This window comes from Thalassophryne amazonica, chromosome 5 (genome assembly GCF_902500255.1).
Source record: "Thalassophryne amazonica chromosome 5, fThaAma1.1, whole genome shotgun sequence".
NCBI classification, from domain to species: domain Eukaryota; kingdom Metazoa; phylum Chordata; class Actinopteri; order Batrachoidiformes; family Batrachoididae; genus Thalassophryne; species Thalassophryne amazonica.
This window is the reverse complement of record NC_047107.1, coordinates 72753653-72772513: the sequence shown is the minus strand read 5'-3', so window position 1 is coordinate 72772513 and position 18861 is coordinate 72753653. Positions and strand designations below refer to the sequence as shown.

Sequence of the window (18861 nt, the reverse complement as noted above, 5' to 3'; positions counted from 1 at the left end):
TTGCTCCAGTTAAAAGCTCCAGAAAAATATAAATGCAACATTTTGCTTCCATTTTTCATGAGATGAAGTAAAAGATCTAAAACTTCTATTCGTACAAAAACATTTATCATAAATTTGTTAAATCAGTGTTACTGAGCAATATAATCCTTACTCAACTGGTGTGACATATAGATGTTGATGAAGCAGCAGGATTATTGCACAGATGTGCATTGGACTGGTTACAATAAAAGGCCACTGTAAAATGTGCAACTGATCTTGAGAGAGAGAGAGAGAGAGAGAGAAAAAAGCTCTTTATTAGGTGAAGAAGCCAGATGTGGGGGTCATGGTGACACGTGGTCTGCAGTTGTGAGACTTTTTGGAAACGGCAGTGGAGGCGTCTTATGGAAGGGAAATGAGCTTTCAGTTCACAGGCAACAGCTCTGGTGGACATTCCTGTAGGCGCCACGCCGATTGTCGCAATCTGTCAAAACATGTGACATATGTGGCATTTTGCTGTGTGATAAAACTGCACATTTTAGAGTGGTCTTTTACTGTGATCAGTCCAAGGCACACGTGCGGTAATCATGCTGTTTAATCAACATGTCGATATGCCACACCTGCCAGAAAATATGTCACTGGAAGAAATTAGAGCCTGATGATATATTTTACTTCAGTTCATGAAAAATGGGATTGAAATGAAAGTGTTGCACTGATATTTTTGTTGAGTATAAAAGAACAACCCAGGAATTTCTCTTTGGACATTTTAGCTTCTTGATTGGGACAAAGTTGACCTTCGATTGTTAACTGTTGTTGCTGTCACTGTTAGAGCACTTGGGCCTTGTTTTTACTCCATGTGCATGTGAGCATTAGATCATTGTGGCCAACACGGACAGGCAAGACCGCTGCATTTGTGGACTATTTGCTTGGGTGTTTGACACGTGTTTTGACATGCGGCCCCAGAGCGCGCTGCCTTCAGTAGACACCATGATCCAGTTGTGAAACGGTTGCCTCTCCCTCAATAACTGCAGGCATTCTGTTTTTCTTGGTTTTAAATTACATGGTAATTGATGATGAATTATTGCTTTTTCTGTGGCCAAAATAATCTTCCTCTCCAAGCCTGCTATGCTTGTGTAAAAAGCAGTTTGCATCAATGACCTACCAGCCAATCAGTCAGTGCTTGATGTTCGGTCACCGCCTCTTCACAGTTGAAAATGTGTGTGGCTCCAGACCCTCTTGTTTGATGATGTGATTAGAAAGACGAGCTGGAAGATGGAAGAAGTTTCTCTTGAACATGCCCAGGTTGATGATTGGTCCAGTGAAGAAGAAGAAGCAGGTGTGAATCCTGTCTCGGGAACACACACAAAGTGTAATCTTTGAGGGTGTGAGATTGCCATGAGAGAGATGGGCAGAAGAACAAATAAATGAGCTACTTTGACAAGTCAGTTAGGAACAACAGCTGAGGAAGTGCCTTCTTCTTCTTCTTCTTCTACTCCTCCTCCCATTTCTGGCTGAGTTTCAGAACAACTCTGGATGATGGTACCGTCAAAAGTTTGGAGCTGTGCAGGGCAGTCTTTATGTATGGTTTCATGAAAAAGATAACTGTTTCTGAGGGTGACTGGTGTCTTCCTTGGAGATAAGGTGAGAAGCTTGGTGATACAGTCAGCTGGCTCCTTGGTGTTGAGAGGAGCCAGATGAGGTGGTTCGGGCATCGGGGATAGGGTAAGGATGCCCCCTGGGCGCCTCCCTAGGGAGGTGTTCCAGGCACATGCAGCTGGGAGGAGACCCCGGGGAAGACCAAGGACTAGGTGGAGAGATCTTATCTCCACACTGACCTGGGAATGCCTCGGGATCCCCCAGTCAGAGGTGGTTAATGTGGCCCAGGAAAGGTAAGTTTGGGGTCCCCTGCTTGAGCTGTTGCTCCTGCGACCTGGTTCCGGATAAGCGGTTGAAGTTGAGTGAGTGAGCGAGTGTTTCCCGTGCGAACTACCAGTGTGCAGGCCAGGTCTGTGATCTATGAAGCAAAACTAAGCTTTCTTTTCTACAATGTTACCAACCTACAATGTTACCTGCAGAGCAGGTAGCTCCTTTGGATCAGAGCTACCAATGTATGGACTGGGATTCTATTCTAGGTGTGCCCACTTCAGGCAACTCAACAGTGTTGTTGGATAAGATACTTCATCTACATTGCCCTGGTTCACCCAGCTGTAAATGGGTACCCACCTTGGCTGGGGAAGTAACCTGCAATGGACTTTTTTCACATCCGGGGGAGTTATAGACTCTATTTGCTTCATGTCATGGTATCTAGGGATAAGCAATGACCAGATGAGCCTCAGGACCTGTGTAGGACTTACTTCTTCTTAAGTTGTAACCTTGTTGGCATCAACCTGCTCCACTCTCAGCCACACGTCCTTCTTTGTCCCAGAGCTGTCTATTACATGCACAGTGCAAACCATTGTAACAATCTACATCATCTTTCGGAACTTTTACATGATGTCGACATCCACTATTTTCCCTTACTATACGCATCATCACATTTTCGAATCTTCAACTTTTGTTCCATCGTTATGCCACTAACATTGAGCTTGCAGACTGAGCCCTCACACCAGATAAATGCTGTGTTTGTGTCAGCTGTGGGACTCACAGGAAATTATTAACTGAAACAGGAAGTTGTAGTATTGTGGTCTCCTATCTTGCTCTCCCCACACACGCGCAGCTGCCTGTTGTCGGATCACTATCATGACAGACGGTGTCACGCCTGTTTGGGAGTGTCTGACTCCGTCGGCAATTTCACTTTCAAACTGCATTCTGGATGATCTTGCAGTGATTGAGTACAAGCCGTGTTCAGCAAGCACAGATGGAAAAGAGAGGAACAAGACTCCTTTGGAGTTCCTTCTACCCACAAGTAGAAAATGGAGCCATCCCTTGGCATTCTGGATTAAGGCAAACACAGGCCAAATTGTAAAGAAAATAGCAGCGTCGACTGCCTCTGATTAAAACAGTATCACATAAACATTGGTCTTCCTGTAGGACAGCCCCTTATGCTTTCCCTCTCTTTCTGTGCTGAGACAGAGCTCGTGTTGATCAGGGTGAGAGGGGATGAAGGCAGGAGGAGAATTTGAAATGGGCGAAGGTTGATGTTGAAACTGTGGATTAAGTTGATAAGCTGGAGGTGTACTGTACACTGGCTGTGCTGTGGAAAACCTCTGTTTGGCATTAGCCCATTTCACAGCATAGGGTCACCACAAAAATAGAAATTTCTTTGCTTGAAACTAGTGTTAATTTTGTCGCCCATTTTTCAATTTAGTCTTAGTATTAGTCTTGTGTCAAAGTTCATTCTTAGTCTTAGTCACATTTAGTCATTCACATATCATTTTCGGTTCCTTTCGGTATCATTAAGAAATGATTTGATCCACCAACATCAATAACCTTTTTGCTTAACGATTCCCTTATAGGTCCTTCAGAGTGGCCATTTTTGTGGGTGTTTGTCAGGAAAATGATCATTTCTCTACATTGATTACAGACCCTGCAGTGGGTCTGTAATAAATTTTTCTGCAGTGCGGCTTTGCTTTGAACCTTGAACCAATCGAAGCAGTGCTTCGATCTATTGCTTTGTTGATTCATTGTTTTATTTTGCTTTATCTTAATTTTCCCTTGCTAAAACCCTAAGGAGCACATGTCTGTGAGTAATATTTACCTTTTTTATGTTAAACCGACCGGTTATGTCTTCTGAAACAGTTGACTAAAAACTGGGACAGATACTAGAGCGTTAGCATGTCTATGGCATTTTCAATGTTAAAGTTAGCATTAAGCTGTTGCAGCTGTCAGCACGTTTGTGTGCATTTGTTTTCTGTATAATAATTAATGGCTCAGGGTTTGTTGTCATAAAAGAGTCAAATGTATTACAAATTGTAATATTTTTTACATTTATTTTTGTTTATATATTAATAATAATAGCAACAACAACAATGCTACAATACAATTTTAGAGAAAGAGACAAAAAGAACCTGATTAAAAACACAACAGAAAATATAAAACCAACTAATAATGAACATAAATAAATATCGAAATAAATAAGTGTTTCCTGTGAACAACTAGTGACTCTTACACCTCCACTTCATCCCTGTCTTATTTAAGTTTAATGACAATTTGTTTCGGTCAAACCATATTTTTGATTTGTTAATTTCTTCAGTGATTTCCTCCAGAACTCTCTGCCAAGATAGAAAACTGCTGCATCCTAGTAAGAGCAGAATACTACTGAAATGAATTTGAATAAGGAAAGTTGTTTTTTTCTCACCAAAATGGATGCTGCACTCACTGCAGTTTATTGTCTGGAATAGCCCCAGATTACATTTCAGAGCTTCTAGAATTCAAACATTTTCATGCAGGTGGTGTTGGGGGGTAATTTTTGGTTTCAGCTTTTTTTGTTTTTCACCACTTTCATCCATGAATATGTCAATCGTGAGTCACTTTTGTGCAGATTAAACTCACTAACTGGGACTCCTGTCTTGTTGGGAGAAAGAAACGAGAATCATCCTCCGTTGTGTTCACACAGCTTCAAACGCTGCGCGGCTCTCTGCTTTTTGAACGATAGAGTCCAGCCGGAATTAATAACTTCAAAGCGAAACACCGTTTAAATCAACTGACACCTCTTTCCGAATGTTGTAATACAAACAAACTGCAATCAATCAAAACATTTTTTCCACCCAAAATGAGAGCAGCAGCCGGCTGAGCTCAGCTCAGTTGTACGGAGGGACATTCATACCAAAATGTCTAAAAGGAAATGCTTTTGACAAAAACTACAGATTTTGTTATTTATGTCGAGAGATCAAGGATACAGTGACCAATTTCATATTTATTTACTTTAAGACTCAATAAAATACATAGAAAAACAAGAGGTATTGATAAGGGAATGGATAAGGAATCGGATCGATAAGCAGAATCGATAATGGCATCGATATCGATAAAATCTTATCAATACCCATCCCTATTCATTAGTCATATTTTAGTAGACTAAAAGTCTCAACATTTTAGTCTAGTTTTAGTCAAACCATTTGAATCTTTTTCTGTTTATTTCAGAGATCATTTTTGTTTATTCATTCCAGTTGACTTGTGTTCCACAGCTGAAATATTGATTAAATGTCTGGCAAAACAAACATCTTGAATGAATTGGATTGAATTGAATGAATGAATCTTCAATGCAACTTTGATAAAAGTGTCTTATTTGTTGATTCAATACACATTTACAAATGATGCACTTGTTCTGATGTTTTATATTTATTAGAAACACCAGAAAAATAAAGTAAAATAAAAACTGGTGTTAAATAATATGACTCTTCCAGCTGAGCAGATTCAGAGGGACATAAATGTAAAATGTTACTTTGGCCCCGATCTCCCCTACAATACTCGCGCCTGGAGCACTGAGATTTTGACACCAGGATAAGTTCTCCACGATGGAACAGAGGACGTCTCATTTTGGGAAAAAATAGCTTTGGTCGGTTGTAGTATGCTCGGTGAAAATTTTACGGGCTTCACAGAGAATAAGGTCTGTTACTACAGCTTTAAGGACCCCTTTCAGAACACTCGGCGCGCCGCGCTCCGAGCACAAGCCACCGGACCATTTCTAAATGGATGGCTCTGTGGATACGAGACCGTCATGTGCTGATGTCCAGCTCTTGTGATAACCAGAGAAAGAGCACACGACGGTAGTAACAGTCCTTATTCTCTGTGAAGCCCGTAAAATTTTCACCCAAAGCCAGATAAATTTTTCGAATGGTTTCCAGGTGCCAGTCTCTAACAGTTTCTGAAAAAATTCTGATGGAAAGAAAGTCCTTTTCATTCCCCCATTTCCAGACAATGAAAATCCGACGAGGGGGCGGGACCACTCCTTCCCAAGGTGTGCTCACAGGCGAATGACGTAACCGACAGGCGTGGAAAAACTCACGCATGCGCACGAGGGTTCAAGCATGTCTGACGTAAAAACATATGAATGAAATCCATATAGTTTTTGAAAAAAATAAAAAGGACCGTTACTTTATTGACAGACCTCGTAGGTATTCACCACAGCCATTTCCGTCCTTTTTGCAAAATAAACAACCATCTGCTCTTCCACATTCCTGTCCTTGATACCACATCTACCCATTACTTCCTCATCACCACTGCTCCCTTTGCCAACATTGAAGTCTGCTCCTATCACCACACTTTCTTGCTTGGACACACTCTCCACTACCTTATCTAACTCACTCCAGAAATCTTCTTTCTCCTTTGTCCCACAATCTACCAGTGGGGCATATGTACTTATGATATTCATCATCACACCTTCAATTTCCAACTTCACACTTATCACCCTGTCGAACACTCGCTTAACCTCTAGCACACTCTTAACATAGCCTCCCCTTAAAATGAACCCAACACCATTTTTCTTCCTATCCTCACCATGATATAACAACTTGAAACCACTACCGATGCTCCTGCACTTACTTCCCTTCCATTTGGTCTCTTGCACACAATGTCTTTCTCCTCTCCATCATGTCAGCCAGCTCTCTCCCTTTACCAGTCATACTGCCAACATTCAAAGTCCAGACTCTCACATCCACCCTTCTAATTTTCCTACTTTCCCACTTTATGTAGACATGTCATCCTCCTCTTCTTCTGCTTCACCCAGCACTAGCCCAATTTCTGCCAGCACCCTGTTGGGCAATGGCACCGGTGGCGGCCGTTGTTAACCCGGGCCTCCACTGATTTGGTATGGAAATTCGATTTGTGCTCTGCATCTTTATTTTGGCTTGTTTTGTGTTGGATGCCCTTCCTGATCCAACCCTACTCATTTGTTGTGGACTTGCGACAGGCAGTCAGAGTGTACTGGCTGAACACCTGAGATTTGACAGACTTTAAGGTCAATGCCCTGCCTCCTTCTACCCTCCTCATTTATCTGGGTTTGGGACTGGCACTCAGAATATACTGGCTGCACACCCCATGCATCTGAGTTATGATCAAGATTGTTGTCTGTCCATAAATATGAACATCTTGTTTCTTTTTTTATTTTCCTTGGCTTTGGAAAAGTTCAGGCATGTATTCTTTAAAATGCATTGTTTGAACAGATAGAAAAATGAGTTATCCCTTCCAGTTGGTTAAATCAAACCATAGTTACTACAATCTTGTAACTTCTCAACTTAAATGGCCAAGTAATGAACCAGATCAATCAAAAAAGCAGGTTTGTTTTACCAATGTAAAATCCCATATCATGCCTGCCACCTGCTGGATGGCTCGTGGATGGATGATGGATTAGGAGCAGGTGTGTTATGAGGTAGACAAACTGTGTCAGGACAGAAATGTACGCAGTGATAGAAGCAAACAGAGGTGTCAAATCCAGCTTCAGAAAGTAAAAACCCTCCCATGAATTGCTTCTACCTGTGCACCTAAAACAGGTGATCTCAATAATTAGCTCATCCACCTGCCTGAAGAGCTGAATCACCTGGTTTATTGGGAACAAATATGTGGCTGGACTTTTACTTTCTGAAGCTGGATTTGACACCTTTGGCAGCAAACCATTACTGTCTGTTTGATTCACAGTGTTTATGTTCTAAAACTCAAATAACACATTCATAGCTTTACACAACACAGCAGAAAAGCGCCAAACTCTGTGCAGCTTTCTGCCAAGTAAACTTGGAAAGATACATTTTGGTCGGAATTAATAACTTCAAAGCAAATCGCCCTTTTAAATCAAATGACACCTCTTTCCAAATGTTCTAATACAGATGCGGGAGGGGCTGGAGTCGATTCCAGCAGTCATAGAGGGTGTGAGGTGGGGTACATCCTGGACAGGACACCAGGCTATCTCAGAGCTTATATGTGTATTGAATAACATACTAAATGACATTTTAATTGTTAAAATATGTTAATATTCGTATTGTTATTATCGTGTGCCAACTATGTCTTTAATGGCCCAGTCACACGGCACACGACGATTCATGAACAAAGGGAAAAAAGTAAAAAAGTCACAGTTCGTTGATTACAGATGGACGAACGAGCTTTATCACCAAATAACCTGCAAACCAAGAGCGCAACAGGGATGAAAGAGGAACAAAATGAAACCAAAGCTAACGTTGATCTCGACACTTCAAACAAAATGCACCTGGAGCCACAGCTGGAGCAGTGTGTGTCTGCATCTCTGCATTCCAGGACTCGGCGCTGGGGCGGAGCTCATAACACCTGAGTCCTGGAGAAACTGCAAACAAAAGCTGTGGAGATCTGTGTGCATGTCCGTGGACCACCTGCTCTGGTTCCTCATCCAGAACAAAAGAGGGATCATCTCCTCATCATCAGAATCCACACTGTCTGTCGACACACTGGGTGTTCCATCTTGCTCCAGTTAAAAACAAAAAATGCTGGTGTGCTGTGGTGACTGCTGTATCACTGTATTACATTACTAAGCCAAATACATTGATTTATAACAAAATTAGAGGTGCACCGATCAGGATTTTTTAGGCCGATCACAGATCACCGATCACTGAAATTTTGATCTGCCGATACAGATCAAGTACATATTTGGATCATGCCCAAAATAAGAATATAGGTCTAATGTATAGGACTATTTTTGCATTAAAACTTAATGTTGAAAACAAAAAACATGCATTCAAATAAAGACACTAGAATAAACTGCCAACTTTTGTTTTATTACACTGACTTTGTTCTACCAGCAAGCTTTTTTTTTCCATGTTTCATGTTGCTCAGGTTACAGCCTACAGAGAATACATTGAGAATGTAAAATACAGCCCTCATTCTGTGGGGTTAAAATTGTCTCATTAATATTTGTAAATGCACACAGGGTGATCTACAAATAATCATTGATTTGCAAATGTGTTCAGATATCCACAAATGCAAATTTCATATTTGTAACTTGTAAATTGGTCTTTGCAAATATTGTTGTATTTGCAAATATAAAACTTAATTTGTAAAAAAAAAAAAAATTACATTTGTAAAACTGGAAATTGTATTTGTGAATTGAGTTTCAGCATTTGTGGATCACCAATTACATGCATTCATTGCTTTCCTCTGTGACGTAATTTTGAGACATTCTTTTCGCAAAATCCACAGATCCACAAACAAATGCCTACTGATTCACAAATACACACTCACGCACACTGGATATCCACTAGATGGCAGTGTGGTTCCATTCATTACACAGCAGTCTATTTAGATCTCTCAGAGCCATTTGAGTCATTTTGACTTCTGATATGAGCTGGACAGACATGGACTACATTAGATGATGGCGACTGCTCTACTTGTCCGTCCAGCTCATATCAGAAGTCAAAATGAGTTTACGTCACAGAGGAAAGCGTGTCATGACAGGACCAAGCGCTCCCTGCGCTACTGCCTGCACTGTTGTGATCGGTCCTTTTGATCGGTGCATTTTGCCGATCACCGATCAAACCGATCAAGGCGAGATTGGCCGCTAATGATCAGTGCCCGATCGATCGGTGCACCTCTAAACAAAACTGTCAAAAGGGGGAATAAATATAAATGTGAAGTTGATTGAATATATCAGAGCAGTAAATTGATCAATCCATGTGAACGTCGCGCATTGACTCCCCATGTGCGTTTATTTACACCCGCTGATCACTGAGCATTTGATCCACAATGTGAATTCTGCCTTCCAGAACAGCTCTTTATATAATCATCTGAATTATCTACCTGTTGCCACATGTACATAAGAGCTGGATTGTCTTTCCTACACTCATATTGTTATATGTTATAAAAAATAATAAGCGCACACAGGAGCTGCTGCTGCTGCTGCCGCTGCGTTCAAGTACCGTTGAAAATAACAGAACTTTTTTGTTGTTGTTGTTTGTTGTATATTACATGCACCAAAAACCCGCTTGTTGTGTATTTGAAGTGAAGGAGAGTAGAATATGTTTTTAAAAGGCACACTGCTGCAAGACTGACAGACCACATTGTATTTTTATTCTGTCTGTGCTACGGTTCTTAAATAGATCGATACTGATGCACACTGTTGATGATCTGTGTGAATAAAATCGATTTGTGCAATTAAAGTGAAGCAGAGCGTGAGTGTGCTTTTAAAATGTGCACCACTGCTCTCTGGTGTACCCGTGTGCTCCACTGACACAGCACATTTGAAACAAAGTAAGACAGAACGCACACTTATTTGGTGACTTGTGTTTAACTTTTCAGATGCCGATTGCTGTTTGATCATTTACTATCTGCTGTGGAACTGGGATACAAAGTGCTTCAGGAACTGTATCCTAGTACATTAAGGTTTCTGGTCGACTAGTTCAACACCATAGAAAAGTTAATGGAAAGGTTCCTGGCTTCTAAAATAATTCACGTTGTCTGAAAAAACCTGAGTACAACAGAGAAACTGTATCCTAGTGTCATTCAGATATTGGTGAACAGCTGAAGTCCAAATGAGTTGATGGTTTGTGTATTTATGGTCTGGACTGAGACGTAAGGATTAAGATTGAGTGGAGGCCCTAGTCCCTGAGCGCTTTCTTTTGGGGGGGGGGGCGGGCAGTGTAGAAGGCAGCGGGCATGGAGGTATACCTCTGGGACCCTGAGGTCATCTCGTAGGGGCCCCACCATTTAAAACCTCACCTGATACTCACCCTGTGGCCTGGGTGCAGAGTGAGGACTCGCAGGAGAGGGGAGGAGGCGGCTGGTGATAGCAGAAGGGAGGAAGCGTCAAAAATCACAGCTGTCACCACAAGTTGTTTGTGTCGTATAATGTCAGTGTGTGCATATATACATATATGTGTGTGCACGTGTGTATTATGTGTTCTCCAGCAGAGGGCAGTGAATATGATGTTGCTGCTTTTCACTCTCTGATTGCTAAATGTCAATGTGAGTATGGTGATAAAAAGAAATGATGTTTATATGCTTGTATAGAGTCAATCTTTTTGCTGCTGCAGCTTCTTCCTTCCACGAAAAGCCTGTTTTGCATCTGGTGGGATGAGGGGCCCAGTTGACAGACTCTGTGGTTGTTTTGTTGTGTTGCTGGTTGCGTCAGTGAAGAAGGGAACGGCCTGATGTTAAGTGCATGTGGAAGAACCCCTGATGTCCTTTCTTGTGGAGGAAGATGAGGTAGAAGATGTGGAGGAGGAGGAGGAGTGCCCTCAGTGTGGCGTCTCCGCTGAGAGGATTGTGGTTTGCATGATTGAATTATCCGTCTTTTGATGTATTTGGGAGTGCTGATACATGCACTGCTGCACGCACGCTTGCATATGCACAGAGCGAACGAAGCCGACTCCCTTCTGGGTTGAGGTTCTGGTCGTATGAGTGAGGAGGTGGTTGACATGACAGGCTTTTTCTGAGGGCCTCCCCTTTACTTTGCTCTGTTCTGTATCCCTCCATTTTCCTCTCTTTTACTTTTCTTCCAACCGCTTTGGTTGAACATCCACAAACGCACCCACACCCACTGCTTTTTTTTATATCATTCTGTCTTTCATGTTTGTCAGTTTGCTAAAAACAGGATTAAGCCTCTGCGGCAGGAATAACATTCCACGGTGTTGTGTTAAACTGTACGAATTGATGAAATGTGCAGGCTAACCGGTGAGGGATTTAGTGTGTGTGTGTGTGTGTGTGTTGGGGGGGTTGGATTTTGCGCCTCTGGTACTGTACGGGTGCGCGGCGCTGTTTTCTCAGGCTGCCTTGTTTACATTAGTCCTACCTGGCTGCAAGGAAATTCCAAACAACTCTTAAAAAAAGATCTGCTCATTGAGCATTCACATGTCTCCGTGCACGTCCGAGGCCAACGTGCTCCCATTCACAAACGACATCTTGAGATGCCTCCAAGCTCTCTGTTTACATTTTGCATTCTTTCGGGCGCTCTTATTCAAAAACCAGAGCCCCGTGATTGACCGACCACAGGAGACTGAGGAGAGAATAACCCCCCCATGCCTCCTTCACTTTCTCTCTCTCTCTCTTTCATTCTCTCTTCTATCCCTCTCTTTTTTCTCTTTGCCAGAAAGGTCTCTCTCTCCTTTTACTCCAGCCTCCCCCCATCTTACCACCACTCCCCCGTCGCTGGCTGGAGAGAGCGAGCGAGGCCTCAGAATGCCAGATGTATTACAGAGTGAGCCACGACAATGTAAACACTCAGCCCTGCCATGAGAGCAGGGTGGTCTGGCCTCTCTCCTTCCCCTCCTGTTCCATCCCTCCCTCCTACCCCCTTCCTCCCCTTTCCTCTCTTCCCTCCCTCACTGCGCTGACTGCCAGAGGGGTGGAGACAGAACAGAACAGCAGAGAGCGGGTGTGTGTGAGTGAGTGTGTGTGTTGAGGGGGAAGAGCAGCAGCATAGTAGCGGTAGTGTGTTTGTGTTTTGGCTGCTGCGCCCAAAACCTACTCTAGGAAAGAGTTTGGGGTGCAGAGTGATGCATTTCAGACTGCAGCGTGTTTCATTTTTCATGTAGACGTCTCCAAATTAGGTGGTTAATTGGAATTTGTTTTGCCCCATGCATGTGTGTTGGCCCCTCTGGCACTTGTAGCTTACATAGCGGCATAATTCATCAAAATTCCTGCAGGACGGCGTCACCCATTTGGCAACAGCATCAGTTCCGCCAGCACCACACATGTACATGCAAGGCATAAATTTGCAGAGGTGCAAAACGTTTCCCATCTCAGGTGACTGAGAGTTTCGCAGTGACGGACTAAGGCAGCGCTCGTGGAAGAAGCCCAGCAAGGCATTATGGGGAATGGAGTTAGAGGGACACGTGAGCTGATAGTGCAGAATGATTGATTAAGCTTGTTGATTTTTTTCTCCCTATAAACTGCTTTGCACACAAAATGTCTAAGAATGGGAAGGTGATGATGTGATGGTAACTGTAAATTTCTTGGAGTGTTTTTATCTGATGACTTGAGCTGGAATTATAACACCAGTGAAATTGTTCAAAAGTCTCGACAGCGGCTTTTTTTTCTGCGTAAGATGAAAGAATTCACGCTTAATAAGAATATTCTCTTAAATTTCTATCATAGTTGCATTGAAAGTCTTCTTACAAACGTTATAACTGCATGGTTTGGAAATGCCACTGCTAAATAAAGAAAGGCTTTGAATAGAGTGGTTCATTCAGCCAGTAGGACTATTGGTGTGGAACTGTGTTCTGGAGGACATTTACAAAAACAGACTTCAGTCCCGGTCTTTGGCCATTACTAAAGACCTCCTGCATCTTGCCATGGACCTCTTTGAGCTTCTTTCCTCAGGTAGGCGCTATCGGTCTATTAAATGTGGGACATCACATTACAGTAAAAGCTTCTTCCCACAAGCTGTAGCAGTGATCAGCACTCTGTGACTAGTTCTAAATGTATCTTAAATTTATTTTGTGGCTTTGTCATTTTTATGGCATTTTTATGGCTTTTATGTCTTTTTTACTGTTTTGTGTATGTCTTGCTAGTGCACTTTGAGCTCCTTGCACCTTTTTTCCAATGTGGTTTTAATACTGCAAATGGCAATGAACTTGAACTTGAACTTGAAGTGGTGGACTTGAGATCAGGGGATCATTGGTTCAAACCCCTGCCAGACCAGAAGATCACTATAGGTCTGTGGGCAAAGTTCTTAATCCCCAAGTTTCTCCTTGTGTGCAGTTGAGCGCCTTGCATCAGTGTGTGAGTGAATGTGAGGCATCACTGTAAAGACCTTTGAGCTTCTGATTCAGATGGATAAGAGCTACATAAATGCAGTTCATTTAAAAATGAAGTCTCCTCACAGTTTCTCAGGCTACATATTGACATTAATTATGTTGCACAAACAAGTGCAAAACTCGATTTCAGGATACATTTTGTTAGGGCCACTGCATATTTGATGAGTCCCAGACATTCAGAAACCTGCCGTGCACCTGACAGTACTTGGAACATTCTGACACCAACGCTTTGACCCCTCAGCCGTGCCACGGTGTCAGTCAGTTGCTCCCATTTTCCCCCTTCCAGGTGGGTGTTGAACTTTATTCACATTACTTATTTTGTGGATGGACATGCACCACAAATGCGGGAAATGTGCTGAACTTGACCAGTGCCCTCATATAATATGGTGCTTTTTTGCCCCATCTGACTGTGGGCGTTTGAAAAGAGTATCCAATAAAAAGGGGCCCTCAGAGAGTGCAACATGCAGGCCTCACATGTGTGACACAGAATTATGCAAATTAATTATTTATGATTCAGTGATACCATAATATACGTATGGTCCTCAGGGTTCGATTTAGGGTTTGGAAATTTGGAGTCCCGAGGACCCTATAGGGTAAAAACGTTGGAAATCCCTTGTCATTTGATGGAGTCCAAGTTCAATTTTGATCTTCAAATGTAATGTACAGCTGAATACAATCTATGTAGCTTCCTGCATGGAATGCACAACTTATTAAACGTCATAAAAAAATCATCAATGTTTATTTCTTTGTCTGACTGTTAGCAGTGTTACATCAGAACTACTGCATGGATTTTGACAAAATTTCCACTGCAGATAGATATTAGGCCATGGAAGACTCCATTAACTTGTGGAGGTGATCAAATCCGGATTCCACTTTATGCAGGCTTTGAAAGATTACGTGAAACTATTTCACGGATTCTCACCAGATTTGCACCACAGATACATATTAGGGCTTGGAAGACTACACTGAACTTTGGAGGTGATCCAGATCCAGATTGGCAGACGTCAGAAATCTCTGATTGCTTTTGTTTGTTTGCTGTTGTTTGTCTCTTCTAGTTTTTAGAATATGCTGCTGCATTGTATTGGTATTTCATGATGTGGCAGGTTTTCTAAAAGTTGCGGTGCATGTTGTGATAATAACTATATAGACTTCTCGATCGATATATGCAGATGAACACGATCATTTTTCTAGTCTCAATATATCGGCCTTTGCACGTGTGTTTGTTTCCATAAATCACAAACATTTCATTGATTTGCACAGTTTGTGTCCCTCTGCCTCTGCTCTCTGCAGGAGGCTGGGTCAACCCTCCTCTCTGTGTGGGAGGCGCTCATGTAGCAGCGAGCCAGCATTGGTATTATTCCACCCAGAATCTTTGCAAGATAAATGGAATTTGTTAACTTATATGAATTGGTGTAAGATTTCATGGATGGGATGGTTGCCAAATAGCGATGCTACCTACAATGATTTTAAATTTGTACAGAGTGAGGCTTTATGAGATGCCCTCATTTGTGCAAAAATCAAACACAAGAAAATATTGAAGGCTGTCTGGTGCAGCATGTTGGGTGGTGGGTCAAAAAAAAAAAAAAAAACAGTTAAAGCAAAACAAAAAAAAAAACACTTAAAGCACTGCACAGTAAATTCATCCCATGCAAATGACAAGAGATGCAGTCAGATTGAAAAATGTTTTATGAAAAAAAGGTTAACATTTCCACTTTGTCTCGTGATGCTCCAGTGCCTGATGCAGTTCTTTTCCTCACTAGATTAAATCTTAGGTATGCAAGTTTTGAACATGACAACAAATTCTATGTCCATCCAATATGAATGTGTTTTTGACCTTTTAAACATTATTTATGACCTATGTGTGACATCGGATATCATGAAATAATATATAACACAAATAATGAAATATGAAGTTTGCATCATGTTTAACATTAAAATAAATTGGCTCAAGTTGTGGTTCTTACAACAGATAAAAAAAGACAAATGAATGTATGTGAATAGTTTCTTTTACGTTATTCCACTTTGCATAGGGCCATTAATGCCCATCATATGGAGAAAATGACCCATTAGTTCAGGCGCTGAGGGATCATTAGCCCATATCACCCTTTTCAAACATGAATCCCTGATACAGGCTTTCTTTTTTCACATTTTAATTGTAATGTTGAATATTCTTGAGAATTAAAAGTTCACTCCTCTTTGAAAGGATGTTCTTGCATTTCATGTTGTGAAAGTGTAGTGACACGGACCCACAACAGGGGGCGCAAATGAACGGGCAATAGGAGATGTTAAATTTGAACACTTTACTGTTGTGAATGCCACAACTACACACAGCAGATTATAGAATGAATACAAAGTCAATTAATAAAGGTGTCGTGTGGGCAGGCTCGACGATAGGAGACGTCCGTCTGGAGAAGAACCGGAACCACACGATTTCCTCCGCCACCGAACCAGGAGGATACTGGAGCCGCCAGGTCCCGAGTCCCCCAGGTGGCCACCGTCTCCGCGTGTCGGATCTGGTACTGCTGGCGAAGAGCAAAAACAGTCAGGTGTGGGTGTGTGTACACCCCGTAACAAGGATGGTGGTTATTCCACCTCCACCTCTAATCACACGCTCGTGCAGCTCCTGTCTAATTACTTATCTGGCGGAATGCAGAGCGAAGCAGTCGCAGCATACGCCGGTCCTTCTGGAAGACAGCTGCAACAATGTATCTACTGAAAACAACGTTAGGAATTCTCAGGCTGAGAGAGTTACCTCCTTGGAAGAACGATATCTCGGCGACGTGGTGGAGGTGTCGTCCTGCTTTTATTTGGGGTGAGGCGCAGATGATTGGTGACAGCTGTCATAGCCGATGAGTGACAGCTGTCAACCCGGCCGCTCTTGGGAGGTGGCAGCGCCCTCTCGTGCCTGAAGCCCGCACTTCAGGCAGGGCGCCCTCTGGTGGGCCAGCAGTACCTCCTCTTCTGGCGGCCCACACAACATTTCATGGTATATTATCATTGTATCAGTGGCATACAATGGTCTTAATACAACACTGATAATTTCATGATATTATCATTTATTGTGATCTTTCCTGAGGCAATATATCATCCAGCAAAATTTCTTACTGTGACAGGCTTCTGTGTTTTTTTTTTTTTTTAATCATGAAAATAGCAAGATTAGCTGTGATAAGTAGTTTCATTATTGTACAATGCATTAAAAATTAACGGGAAGTTGTTCCAGTGAGACATTTTATCAAAAAACATTTTTTAAATCTGTATATTGGTATCATAGATTTTTTTACTCCCTAATATCAGTGTTAGAACAACCCCCCCCCCCCCCAAAAAAAAAAATCCATATTGGTCAAGCTCTACTGCACACACTGGACTCACACAGCCACCCTTGATTTATCACCCATTTTTCTCAAACTCAAGTAACATTTTTCTTAGCTGACCCTCATTCATTCCACCACGATTGGTCCAAATTAGATCAAAATTCGGTTATTTTGCCTGTTATCTTGGATGGATGGAAACATACCAAAAAGAATATATATATATATATATATATATATATATATATATATATAAAATACAAATAATGGATGTAAGGAGTCCAACATAGAGAAATATTGGATGAAGAAAAGTTATATTGTTGATTGTTAATATTGTTAATTGTTAATATGTGTAATATTGTTATTGTTAATATTGTTAATATTATATATTATATCGTCCAATATAACTTTTCTTCATCCAATATTTCTCTATGTTGGACAACTTGCCATCCATCAATTGTTATGTTCTCCACCCCCCTCCCAAATTAAGCAAACAACAAAGAGTCAGATAAATTAGATCAATTTATTTTGTTGTGAATAGGGCTGTCACGATTAGGAATTTCTGGAGACGATTAATTGTCAGGCAAATACTTGCGATTGACGATTATATTGTCTATTTTTTTTTCTTTTTCCCCTTCTTTATATTCTGCTATCGCAGTATGATTACACAACTCTGGAAGAATGTTTGGCTTTTGTGAGTGGAGAAACCGGGAATAGTGCAACATTTTTATTTTTATTTTCATTTTACATATAGTCCCAGCTTTTTCTGATTTGTGGTTGTTTCTGTTGCATTTCTGAAATTACAGAACTGCTATAAAGAAGTGTGAACATTTTATTGTGTTTTAAAACTCTGTGGAGCAAACACCAAACTCTTATAAAGAAGGAAAAAATACCTGGACATGTTCAGGAAAATTGATATGCAGGCTGATTTGACTTTTTTTTTCTATAAATAAATCAGAATACAGTAAGAGGCAACTCACTTTGAAATACTTAAAACATATAGTTGCAGCTTAATACCTTTGAAAAATAACAGAAATCAGCAGCTTGTATTTTATTCTGACTCCAGTTAATTTTAGTGTGATAAATTCATCCTTTTTTTCTCATCAGTCACGTTTTGTGCTAGAACACTACATTAAGCTCAAGACTGAACAAATACATACCTTTGGAAAATAACAGCTGTTAAAGTTCAGCTTTTTGTGATCTGTGCCTCTGAACATCACTGCACAGCTTTTCTGTAATTTTTGCTCAGTTCATTTATATATTCTATTGTTTTAAGGATGTATTTAAGGATATTTGACCGTTTATTTCATCTCATGATCTCATAAATTCAGTATACGACGCGCACATGGTGTGAACAGGACGGTGCCGTCAGAACCGCACCGGTAGAGAAAGTACAGAGAGTAAAGGCAGCTCCACGGTTTTGTTTTGTTTTTTATATATATATGTTCACTTGGGTTAAAATCTTCTCTCTCTGCTCCGCGCTCGCTGTCTCACGTGATGCTTCACAGCAGAACGTAACGTCTCGTGCCTCCGTTCAGGAATCTCACTCCCGCAGACTGCAGCGAGTTGACTCCGTGCACGCGCACGCACACACACACACACACACACACACAGCTCCTTCGGTAAACTGCGCATTTTAAAAGGCTTTGAACAAGACAGCTGCTGTTTTAATCGGACGTCTTATTAAAAATGTGAATGTCCAAATGACAGCAGGACAGCTCGCTGCCTAAAACTATGAATTGAGAGAAAAATCAAAGACTTAAATAAAATTAACGACTTGTCGACTACTAAATTAGTTGTTAACGATTTCAATTGTCGACTAGTTGAGCCAGCCCTACAAAACCGAAATGCACCCACAGTGGTGCGTGGCTTTGGAACCAGAACTTCCTCACACTCCATGTTATTGTCCGAACCTCGCTAACCATCCG

At 41.5% G+C, this 18861-nt stretch overlaps 1 protein-coding gene and 1 long non-coding RNA gene across 4 annotated transcripts in view; both read left to right on the top strand.

The window, feature by feature from the left end:
- Positions 1-18861, top strand: part of ptch1 (patched 1) — a 177381-nt gene that overhangs the window by 23686 nt on the left and 134834 nt on the right. The gene's annotated exons all lie outside the window — the stretch shown is intronic.
- LOC117510708 lies at positions 480-17948 on the top strand. Its single transcript, XR_004560800.1, has 3 exons — positions 480-557; positions 5016-5020; positions 17937-17948. It is a non-coding gene; the product is annotated as an uncharacterized LOC117510708 (long non-coding RNA).